The sequence below is a fragment of the Prosopis cineraria genome, unplaced genomic scaffold, assembly GCF_029017545.1.
Source record: "Prosopis cineraria cultivar Desert tree isolate PC_DT_omini unplaced genomic scaffold, ASM2901754v1 PC1, whole genome shotgun sequence".
Classification (NCBI taxonomy): domain Eukaryota; kingdom Viridiplantae; phylum Streptophyta; class Magnoliopsida; order Fabales; family Fabaceae; genus Prosopis; species Prosopis cineraria.
Window position 1 is genome coordinate 5,911,546 of NW_026555332.1, and position 12,606 is coordinate 5,924,151.

General features: G+C 29.2%; 1 long non-coding RNA gene and 1 pseudogene across 1 annotated transcript; one reads left to right on the forward strand and one right to left on the reverse strand.

The window, feature by feature from the left end:
• Window positions 1-480: 480 nt before the first annotated feature.
• Window positions 481-2,789, reverse strand: LOC129287415 (adenylate isopentenyltransferase 5, chloroplastic-like; annotated as a pseudogene).
• Window positions 2,790-6,879: 4,090 nt separating this feature from the next.
• Window positions 6,880-8,873, forward strand: LOC129293985 (uncharacterized). Its single transcript, XR_008589245.1, has 4 exons — window positions 6,880-7,310; window positions 8,041-8,196; window positions 8,443-8,519; window positions 8,647-8,873. It is a non-coding gene; the product is annotated as an uncharacterized LOC129293985 (long non-coding RNA).
• Window positions 8,874-12,606: the final 3,733 nt, after the last annotated feature.

Below are 12,606 nucleotides of genomic sequence, written 5' to 3' on the forward strand. Positions count from 1 at the left end.
CACACAATACATTATTCTATGGAATATCACATAAAACACTACAAAATACCATTAATTCTTCTAAGCATATACACTATCATACATTTATAGTATATCTAATAGTATATTATCAAGAGGTTTATTTGTAATGTGTTAAATCGGCCCTTAATATATATCATATCTTATATCACATTGTATGGTATCTTAAGTATCATGAGGAATAAATGTATGTGTAAAATGTATATGTTATTTGAGATCTCAAGATCTGGTAAATGAAGAATAAAAATTTGAAAATAAAAAAATATAAAAGTAATGTAATTATTATTTTATAAAAATTAAACTCGGATATTACATCCTTCTCATGTTTGATGAAAGATGCTGTAAATATTCCAAAACCTTGTTTCAATACCCTATTTTATTATTATTATTATTATTATTATTATTATTATTATTATTATATATGAAGCCAAAAGCATAATTATTCGGTATAGCTTTCCCCTCTCATGTGTTGCTCTTGCCTTCAAGGAAGCTCTGAACAATCTCCTTACTTGGATTAAAAAACAATAGTCGTCCCACAAAACTTGATACGCACTGCCGTTTAGAACAGCCACAAATACCTCAGTAGCATCAATACGATTCAATCCCCAAGCAAGCTCATTATTGAGACGATGTATCTTTGAAAGTTGCCCTTGAGCCAGTGTGCGAGTGTTCTCTTTCATTCTCTGAAGAGCGTCTTTGAGCAAGTCTTGCTTGTAACACTGTCAACATTAACATCGTTCTCAAACTTAAAATACTCATCTAGTTCAGAAGCACCAATAGCCTTCTGATTCCAGCAGTATAGTCAGCCCCATGTACGAAATACTCTCTAGTCTCATCCACAAACCCTGCGTTCACCATTTCATCAACCCTTTTGTCCAGATAGGGAAAGAGGACATCAAGAGACACGTCGAGCCAGAGGAAGCAACAATCATATTTGGAACGAAAGTCCAATGTGGGATCTTCCACGAGGCATTCAAGGTAAGTATTGGAGCCTCCAACGATGATGGGGACATTTCCTTGTTTGGTAATATGTTCAATCGCAGAGATGACATGGTCGCAAAAATGGGTGGGAGTGAAGTCAAAGTCAGGATCTTCGATAATTCCAAGGAGATGGTGGGGGATTCCTCGTTGCTGAGATTCTGGTATCTTGTTGGTGATGATGTCCAAACCCTTGTAAACTTGGATCTTGTCAGCATTAATGATTTCAGAAGGGAAATGTGAGCCTAGGTCAATTGAAAGCTTGGTTTTTCCTGTGCCTGTTGATCCCATTATGAACACAACCTTGTTCTTGCAAGAAGCCATTTTGTTCTTCTTGTCCTTCGATAATAACCTTGAAAAACAAATCAACAAATTAACAAAATGAAAGGTGATTTAATATAATGTACATAGTATGTACCATACTACATGCATATAATGAAAATGTTATTAGTTAAAACTATATATATATATATCAATATTTCAATTTGATTGTATATATGTAAGTTGGAGGTTTGAAATTGTTTCGTTCAACTTTAAGCATTCCATGCAACACAAGAACTAGGATTATTGTTTGGAGTTTAAAGAAAAGCAATCGGCAAGGACAAAGATGTTTATATCATCAATAATAAAAAAACTCAAAAAAATCATTTTACTGTGTCACAGTATTGTATCAAAATAAATTGATCTAAAAAGAGTATCCCCTTGATGTAGAGAGGAAATTTTATTTAAGTAAAATAAAACTGATGTATAAAATTTTATGCATAAATTTCATTAGAAGTAATCAAGTATAACGCATGAAAAAAGAAGAATTAGGGATAGGGGAAGAGAGACAAGCCACCTGGAACTTTAGATGAAATGCTGATGAGGAAGAGAGATCAACGAGCTAATTGTGTGTTTAATTTTTCAATAGGCCTGTATTTATACATGTATCGCCATACCTCCATATTAATTACTTAAGAAATGCATTGAACTTGAAATATAGTACTAGGTATTCTTTTAATTAGGTATTCTTTTAATTACCATACAATGTTCCTACTCAACTTTTAATAGTAAAAAAAAATTATAACATTTTTATTTATTTTTTTTTCCTTTTCCCAAAAAAATGGCTAGCAAAAACCATTGCAAGCAAAAGGAAATAAAAATGAAGTGTCGAAAAGACTAAGTATTTCAATTATTTAATTTAATAAGTTCTTTTTTTTTTTTGGCGATTCCCTAAAAGCCGTGAAATGAACATCGATTGTCATGCACAAAATCGTTATGAATGTCTTAATTCGTGGGATTATTTTTTTATTATTGTAGAAAAAGAAAGAATATCATGAATGGAGCAAGGAAAAGCATGATAGGAAAAGGGATTATGCTGATTAATTGACAAGACCGCAGATGAGCGTCAGCATCTCAATAGAACTATTTTGGAGAATTTAAATAGCAAATAACGAAGATCCAGAGAACGTGATGAATAAAAAAGAAGAGATTGTCTTATGAGTTTTGTTGTAAAACTATATTTCCTTATTTAATTGGATAAAACTTCTTGTTATTGTCCTCATCTTATTATAACACTAATTCGTTGTTAAGTTAAAGTTGTGGTTGCGAGCGCATAGAAAAGACGTGTGTTTTTTGTCTTGAGCAAATTAATTTGTTCGCTTGAGTTGAGACCCTCTAGGCTTTGTCTGCCTAATTCTGTGCTAGCTAGCTTGTGAATTATGGATTAGTTGTTGAAGAATTTGATATTAAATAAAATCTTATATTGTTGGTTACATGAAAATTTATTTAAGTATTCTTTGATCACCGGACATAGGTATTATGTTGAACTACGATAAATCTATAATGTCTCAAATCTCTTATGTATCGGTGTTAATGTTCTTATTGTATATATAATGTTATTACTATTTAAAAATGATTTTCAAGTTCTACAATTTATATATTTGAATTGAGAATAATTACCTTGTAGTATTTTTGTTATAGGTGTCCATATACTTCATTCAAAATATTAAAAAAATAGAAAGTTGTTTTAATGATGATCATGTACATGTGCTTTAAGTTAAACCAACATTCTTTTTCTTTAATTCTTAGATATGTTAAAATTAATTAGCACAATCTGTGTGATATTAAGTCTTTTAAATAATGAATATAGATATATTCAAATTCATTACATATTACACTTCTGATACATTTCTTATTTACGATTGTAATGAAGAGTATAAAAATCATCAATAAATACTCAAATATAAATCATTAGTTTATAATTACGATGTTTAATATTGGACTACAAGAAGTTTCGTCCAATTACATTGCATATTGAAGAAACTTACCATAATCACCATATTGTCTAGCCGTCGGACGCCCTTACGTATCATCATCCACTATATCTATTTAATATACATAATGAAAGTAATAGAATAAAAATAAATAAACATGTCATTTGTGTACAATACAAAGTATGAGAAATAAAATTCACGATCAATAGTTGGATTCTTCCTAATTTTGTGCATTGATTCTTCAATAATTGATTATTACGTATATATGAGACGTATGTAACATATTAAGGAATAAATTTCATCCAAAAATGTACCTATCCTAATAAATACTCTTTACGTTTAAAAATATAAGACATTTTTAACCAATCTCACATATCAATAAAGTAGTTACTTACTTTTTAACTAATCATATTTTTTATATTTATCCCTACACCTTACAATAAATATAAAGTCATTATCAATAGGGTACTTTTGAAAAAAAAAATAATGATTACACCTCAAAAGACTAAAAACGCCCTATATTTTTGAACATTTACTTTTTAAAAAATATCTTATATTTTAAAATGGAGGGAGCAAGTTATAGAAATTAATAACATAGATTGCCAAATGCAAATGGGATACCATCTTCAGACATTGCACCAATTAAGCACGTGAGTCTTGACAGAATCTTACGATGCATATACACAATTTACAAACCAATGCATGCACACCGTTATTGATTATATATATATATATATATATATATTAAAGTAAAACAAGTAAAAGTGTCCCCGAGAAAAGGAGTCACGCCTTTGGTGCATTTTGAAAAGTTAAACTAGAACATGCACCTCACAATTAATGTTTTGAATGAAAATCATGTGAGATCCATCACTATTTAAAAAAAAAGTTTCTATATAATGATTATTTTTGTCAATATATAGTTATTTTTAACCGCTATATATTCTGACACTATATAATTTAAAAGCAAAAAACTGTTATATAGTTAAAGTCTATATAACAATTATTTATAAATAACTATTATATAGTAGCGTTAAAAATAAAACTGGATGAGAAATTAAAAGTTTAAATATTTATGATTTTCATAATTTAACTAGTTAGATAGGTAGTTGAACAAGTAATATAATAATTAAATAAAAATAATAATGATATGTATATATATTATTAAAAATATCAAAAAATTCATTCCCAATTCAAAGTTGTTAAGACACCATAACATATTAAGTTTTAATTTTTTTTCATTTTTTATAGATATTTTTTTATTTATCTTATTTGTCCTCTTAAAGCAAATGATTTTTTGTCCATATAATGTTAATAAAAAAAATATGCACTCAAATTTTTACCATAACAACTCACTAAAAATTTTACCATAACAACTAAAAAGGAAGTTGACATAAATCTTTTAAAACTGAATAAAAATTATTATTGCTAAAGCAAGAGGAAAAAGAAAAAGGGGTCCTATCCAACCGTTATGGGTTCCAAGTTAATTATGGAATGTTAAACCTACCCAGTTTAAAATGGTGCAAAAGAGGCCAATCCCTAAAACAAGTTAAGGAGACAGATTGAGTCTTTTTTTTATCTAGATGATGGTCCAGCCGGTTAGACTCGGGTTAATCTAGGTCCTAAAGCACTAATATAATATATAATTTAGGGGTGTTTAGTTTATATCATCTCGATTAGTCCGATATCGTCCCAATTATATTGGGACGAGTCTTATCCCAATCCAAAAACAATTGAAGATGAGACTTTCCGGGACAGGATGGGACACGAGATTATTATCAGGATGTTTCATCTCATCCCGAGTATTATATATATTATTTTTATTTTAAAAATGTATATTAAATATATTAATTATGCTAATATAATTTATACTTATATTAATTATATTAATTATAATTTTAATAGTTGCAATTCTTATATAAAACTAAAATTTTTTATATTGATAATTTTAATAATATAGAGTAAACAAAGTGTATCTTTCTTTATAATATATTGATTATATTAATACAACTTATTCTTATATCTATTTATTTAATAATTTTATTTATATCATATTTTTTTTTTATTTTTAGAAGAGTAATTAGCTTAACACATCTCAACTGAAGTAGAAGAACAATAATTTGATGTCATACTTGGCTTGCCTATTATTGTAATTGCTATCATAATGTGTAGTTGTAATTAATGTAATTCAACAATTGGCTTTAAATTGTTGTAATTTATATACTTGTGTCATTTTAATTTTAAACTTAATAAATTATATAATTTAAAATTTTAATGAATGTTATTATTAGATTTTTCTCTGACATTATCCAATTTATCAAAATGGCGAGACATCCCGATCTCATCCAAGTCCCGTATCGATTCTTAACAAAACGGGATGACTTTTGAGATAAGATGGAACATGAAATAAAAATTCAATTCCGATCTTTTTTGCTGGACGAGACACGAGACAGGGGTATCCGATCCCGTCCTATCTCGTGAACACCCCTAATATAATTACATAAGCTCTTATACATAATCAAATGCTATTAAGATTTTTTTTCTACCTTTGTTTATCCTCTTATTGGAAGCAATTTTATTCGAAATAACAATAGAATACTAAATGTGGGCACCTATTCTAATAAGGATTTAATATTTGTTCATTATATTGCAAGAAATTAACACTTTCTACTAAATCTAACCCTTTCTCATTTAACTGGTGAAGGTTTTACCTAGAATGATACTAAGATTGATCATCACCCTACTATTATAGACCAAACCATAATATAAAACTTATACCCCAAAAAAACATATTATAGACGCTATAACATTTTAAAGCTACGACAACAGCTATCTTTGAAATTGAAGAAAAAGTGTTGTCTGATATAAGAATAGACAATAGTTTTTTAAGTGTAATTTTTAACTCCCACTTCAGGCAACAAATATTGAGCAACATTAAAAACCCATTGCTTATTGTAAAATAGGCAACGGTTTTTCACCTGTTGCATAATTCATTTTAATTAGACAACAGTTGTTGACTGTTGGCATTCTATTTATTAAATAAGCAATAGTTTTATGAATGTTGCATTTATTTTCCAAATTGGTAACACAAAATAATTGTTGCCTATAGAAATTATATCTTATTCCAAACTGGCATTTGGAATTAATATGAAGGTAAAAAGAAAAGTTTTCTAAAAAGATTATGCCACTCCCTTTAATTTTTCTTTTCGTAAATTTAAAAATAGAAAATAGAAAAAATTATAATACGTTTGGGTAAGAAAATTCATTATCTGCTGCCTATTATATTTTTATCTTTCAATAACATATTAAAAAAAACACACATTTATTGGTTTTTGTCTTTTAAAAAGATAGCTTTACATTTTTTATTTTCTTTTAAATTAAAAAAATTAAAAAGTGAGAAAATAAAAAATATATTTGGATAAGAAAATTTAATTTCTTGATTATCTCCTAGCTTTATTCATCAAATTATCTGTATAACTATCTTTTATTTTTAAAGTAAGAAAATTTTATTTAAAATTTAAAAAAATTAAATTCAAATGTTCTTATTTTTTAAAAGAAACAAAATAATTAATATAGAAATCAAAACGCTGGAGACCTAGCGTTTCAATCTCAGACTGTCCTATTGCCCAATTCTTTCACTCATTCTTTATTTGCCCAATAGCACAGCTCTTCCCCTCTTCTGGCAAAAGTGATGAAGTGGTGAAATCGATAGTGGAGGAGATCAGGAGACGATTCACTTGTTTGACAGAAGAATCATTTATTGAGAGGATCTGTAATTGATGAGGTAGAACGCTCACTTTGATCGAGAGGTCAAACTCTTGCACCTTTCATCTCCGACTAGGAAATTTTCAGAGGCGAATGTTCTGTCAGCTAATCCTCGTGGAAATTTGATCAGATGCGAAGCTTTTGATGAAGACTGATCGAACAATGAAGCAAGTCCGAAATGGAAATATACAGAGTTTTAGTTGCGAGAGGGACCAAGTATCCGAACGCCATCACTCTTGATCGCTGAGCAAAGCAGTTATTTTCTCAGATCAGACATTGACTCTATTGGTGAAAAGGGTGAGTGAACATAATCTTGTTTCTTTTTCCTAAAATATTTGAATTTAATCCTATTTGTTGTATTGAGTTCATTCTCTCTTTGATTGTGGGAAGAGATTGAAATTATCATATTTGTGATTCTTTATCTAATTGGGATGAGATTGTTGTCTGTTGCTTTACATTGTGAATCTGAATGATGCTGTTCTGTTCTCTACTTTTGTCGGTGAATGAGCTTCCATGTACTGCTTGTTGGGTCCAAAGATTCTGTTTTGGCATATATCTCAACAGAACATAAGGCATAGCATTTATCCATTTTTAGCTAAATTATTTAATCCATGTTAGGATATTTTTTTGGTAAGCAATCCATATTCGGGCATTAAATTGAGGTTCTGTTAATTTTTTTCGTCAGAATAGATCTATTGTTAATACGGCAGGACCAGATGGGGGAAAAAGTAAACATAAAAAGTATGACAATCCCATTTGGTTTGCAAGTTCGGTTAACAGACATGTATTTTAACTTCTTCTGTTGGTGTTTCATTTCTCTCTCTGTTTTTTTCCCCCCTTTTCCCATTAACTTTTGTATGCTTCTATCCAGCTTTTCCCTTTCTTTTTAACATTTTTGCGAATATGGTTTTCTTGTGTTACATCACTTTAAAAATGATCACAAATATCTTTTAATTGGGAATTACAAGATTGCCAATTTATATAAGTCGGGGACACTGATTCATGCATATATAATGATGGTTTTTAGGGAATAGTGATGAATGTCATTGATGGGCATTCTTCTTGATAAAGTTGTAAATAATGGATTGGAGGCAAGAGATTCAAGAAGTGAAGGATAAAAATTTGCTGCTGAAAAATGATTGGCTACCACTCTACTAAATACTAAATAGCCAAAAAAAATGAGGTAAGTCACAACTCCTGACACTTGAATTTTGTGGATTGAATTGTATCATACATGTTTTTGGGGGCTGTTCTGCTTTTCGTTGTAAGTGTAAGGTGGGTGGGAATTTGGGAAAACTTGGGATGACATGAATTAAATAGTTGTTTGTTATTTTAACTTATGTTATAGGTGGAATCAGCTTTGCTGATTGAGAAACTAAAAGATAAGTCTATACCAATAAAAGTAAATTGATTTGTTTTCTGTGAATAGGAAATTGAGGCAGAGGAGGATCTAAAAAAGGCATTCAAGGTCTTTGACAAGACTCCAAATGGCTATATATAAGCAAGGTGCATGTGTGTGTGTGTGTATTTCATAAATTTATTTCCATTGATATGATGCCTTCTTATTAACAAATTTTGTATTGTTGCTTGTTCATATGACAATATTTCTAATGACATTTAACTATTTTTTCAGGTTAAAGCTTCTTTTGAAAATGCTTGTAGCTGGCGGGAGGATGTCAAAAAAATGATTCGTTTAAGTTAGTATGTGTATATTTCGTTATGGATTGGGTTGTTAGTTTTTCTGAACTTTATATGCTGTAAACAGTTGCGTTATTGGAATTTATTGGTGTACTTGAATGATGCTGTAAACACGGTATTAAATTCATTGGATTTTGAATGGGGAGAATATTTTTTGAATTATGTAATTCTTAATTAGATCGTTTCCATTAGGCTCTTTAGGCGATAGATTTATATGTAATTATTGTATATGAATTATATTTTATGCATTCAATTAAAAATGGCAACACTTGATAGGCATTGCCCATATTTATTTAAGATTGGCAACAGGTATAAACTGTTCACATAGTTTGGCAACATTTTGTAGTTGCTAAATTTAGCAATCGGTTAAAAACCGTTGCCAATTGTGGCATCCTAAACCCGTTGCATAGTATCACTATAGGCAACAGTTTTATGATACATAGCCTAAAATATAAAAAAACCATTGCCATAGACTATAAATAATAGGAGCAGGTTCCATGCTTAAAAACCATTGCTTATACTTATGGGCAGCAATTTTCCACCCTACTGCAACGGTTTTTGATTGTTGCCACAAAACAAAAATGTTGTAGTGAAAGCTTTGTATACCATACAAGCATCATTCAAGATCATTCAAGATAGCAAATGATATAAAACTCTTTAATTAATTAATCAAACAAGGTATATAATTCCATATCCAAAAATTTCCCAAAAAATAAATTACAAAAAAATTCACAAATCAACTTTTCAAATAAAACAAGCTTAGATCATTGTTCCAACAGCTAACTAGTGACCCATAACCTTCAATAACCAAAACAACCCCCATTTAATATTGATTTTAGATAAAACTCAATATTTCCACTTCCAATCAATATATAATCCTTTAATATAGAGGGTATCATGACATTTAAAAACTCTTAGAAGAAAAATTTAGACACCTGAAAGTTGAAGCCCAAAATTGTGGACCTCTAGAAGACTATTTTTACTGATAAGATAACATTTTAATTGACGGCAACTATTTCAATTGAAGGTTTTTAAACCTGGGCCACACATGCTAATTGTTGGAGTCCAAGAGGTGAATTTGGGCTTCCCTTATGGGCCTTCTATCAAAAACGACTGTGATATAACAGAACCCATGGGTTTTCACATGTAGCAGAACTAAAAAGTTGAGTTGTGATGTGTCTTTGTTAAGAAGCTCAATTGGCCTTGTTCTTGATATTGGTTTGTCTAGTATAGTACGAAATCTTCAGTTCGGCGTCTGCTGCGAAGACCTCGCAAGACTGAACCGAGAATTGTGATCACATGCGTGTGCGCGTCTTTTAACTAATGAATCTATATTCAAATTAATGTACATGTTAATTCTAGAGAAAATTTCAGTTAAGGATCAGAAAAGAGACTTAATTTTATGTGGGTCTAAAAATATTATAAAATTTCAATTCATTCCAAAAAAAAGTTAAAATAATTTTAATAGTAAAAATATCAAAATGCCCTTTACTTGAAATGCAGAATCACTAATTGTTAATTCTCTTACCCCATTTGTTAATTTATGAATATAAGTTGTAAATTATATGAGTTGATATGTTAATAATTATATAAGACTTGACATCAGTTTTTCAATCATAAACAAAAATATCAGTTATAAATTACTGATAAGTTTTGTAATTTATTAACATTAATTATAAATTACTGACAAGTTTTGTAATTTACAACTAATGTTCGTAAAGTAATAAATAAAGTTAGCAAATTAATATCTAATATTATTGATTGTCTGACAAAATGATATGATTTATAACTGATATGAATAAATTAATAAGTGCAATAAAAAATTAATAAATAGTGATTCTGTATAATATGTAAAAAGTATTTTGATTTTTTTACTGTTAAAATTTTTTTAATTTTTCTTTCTTGAATTGAACTAAAATTTTAAAATCCATCTAAAATTAAATCTCTTCGTTAGTCTTTAACTGAAATTCTCCCCTACTTCTAATACATTTTTTACCTGGAATTGTGATCACTGAGAGCAAACAAATCATCGATAAATACTCCGATATGATCTTTAAATCATAACTATGATGTTTAATATTGAACTAGAAGAAATTTCGCGTGGACCTATCGAATGTTGAAGAAATTTATTAGAATCACTTGCTATCAGACAAAAATGAGTGCTTGTGCTTGTGTGTGTGTGTGTGTGTGTGTTGCATTTCGTCTGTGTTTGTGTTTATATTAATTCTTCAGAATAAAATTGTGTATTTCCTCTGCCATGAAAGTGAATAGCCAATCGACCATATCTTAAGGATTAAGATTTCTTCTCACAGATTTGTATCAATCAAAATAAATAAATAAATAAATAAGGCATTTCTTCTTACAGTTGTTCTGCGTTAATTTGTAAAACAGTTTTCCCAATCCTTTAGTTTGTTTTTGGCCAGATTTTCCCCTGTCCTTTAATTAATGCTTGGTTTTTAGTCATATTTGACTTCTAAAAAATAGGATTTCTTCTTCCAGTTGTTCTGTGTTAATGTTGTTTTCCCCTTGTTTGGCAAACCAACAGGACTCAAGCAATTTTTTTTTTTTTGGTTACCTACACATATCCTTTTATTAAAAGCAATTATGTTCAAGGCACAATTAGATATTAAATATGGATACTTTTTTCAACAAGAATGTGAATAGTGGTTCACCATGTTATAGAGAATTAACCCTTTCTATTAAACCCAACTCTCATTGCTGAGTAAATTTTATAATAAAGTCAAAAGCAATAAACACAAATTCATTTACAAAAAAAAGGTTATTTTGTCACCCGAAAAAAAAAAGGATAAAGGTGTAAATCTGACCACATACTATCTTTTCAACAGTATCTAATAACTCAAACTATTAGATGGTACAAAATAAATTATAAATTTTAAAAAAGAGCATCTAATTGCTCGTCATTAATTTTATTTGACGAATGTTATGTGAGGCCTACAATGATGCTAGCACTTCATGGGCACTCCACGTTAGCATGTGTAAAAATGTAAATTTAGTTACAAACTATTTTTTGAGGAACACTGGATAGTTTCTACTATAAAAAATAAACTATTGAATACCTGTCCATCAATTTTAACCAAATATCGTTCGTTTTCAAATTTATGAGATCTACAACGCATCAATCTCTTCAATTTTTTTGCCTTTGTTCTTAGTTTTAGCTCAAAAAAAAGAAGTTCAAAAAGTTCTTATCTAAAACATTCACGAAGACGATGCCAACAAAGTATAAGGAATAATTAATGGGTAAATTTAAGTTAGAATTAAGCTTCTTCCATACATAGTAAAATCAAGGTTCTACTTCATTAACATCATTCTTGTAAATGCCTTCAAATAAGAACTCTTTAACTCTCTTATTCTCAAGTTAAGATTGAGAATGAAGGTAAAAAAATTAAAGAGATTGATGTATTGTAGGCCTAAAAAGTATAAAAATAAATGGTGTTTGATCAAAATTGATGGGAATGTGTTAGATGATTCATTTTTTATAGTAAAGACTACCTAATACTCCTCAAAATATAATTTGTAACTAAATTTACATTTTCACGCATGTTGACGTGGAGTACTCGTGGAATGCCATGTGTCATTGTGAGCCCTACATAACAACTATCCACTAAAGTTAATGGTGGTTTACTGAATACTTTAATTTTAATAGTTTATGATTTATTTCACATCATCTTATGGTTTAAGCTATCAAATACTCCTAAAAAAAATAATACATGTTCAAAGTTAATACTTTACCCAAAAAAATGTTGGATCTCTCAAAACAATCTTCATAATCATATATTAACTGACTGGGCTTGTTAAGCCTACAATCTTTCAAAAGCCTATTATAAGTCTAACCTATTTGGATAGGCAAAATAATCAATTCTTAAAGCCTAGGCCA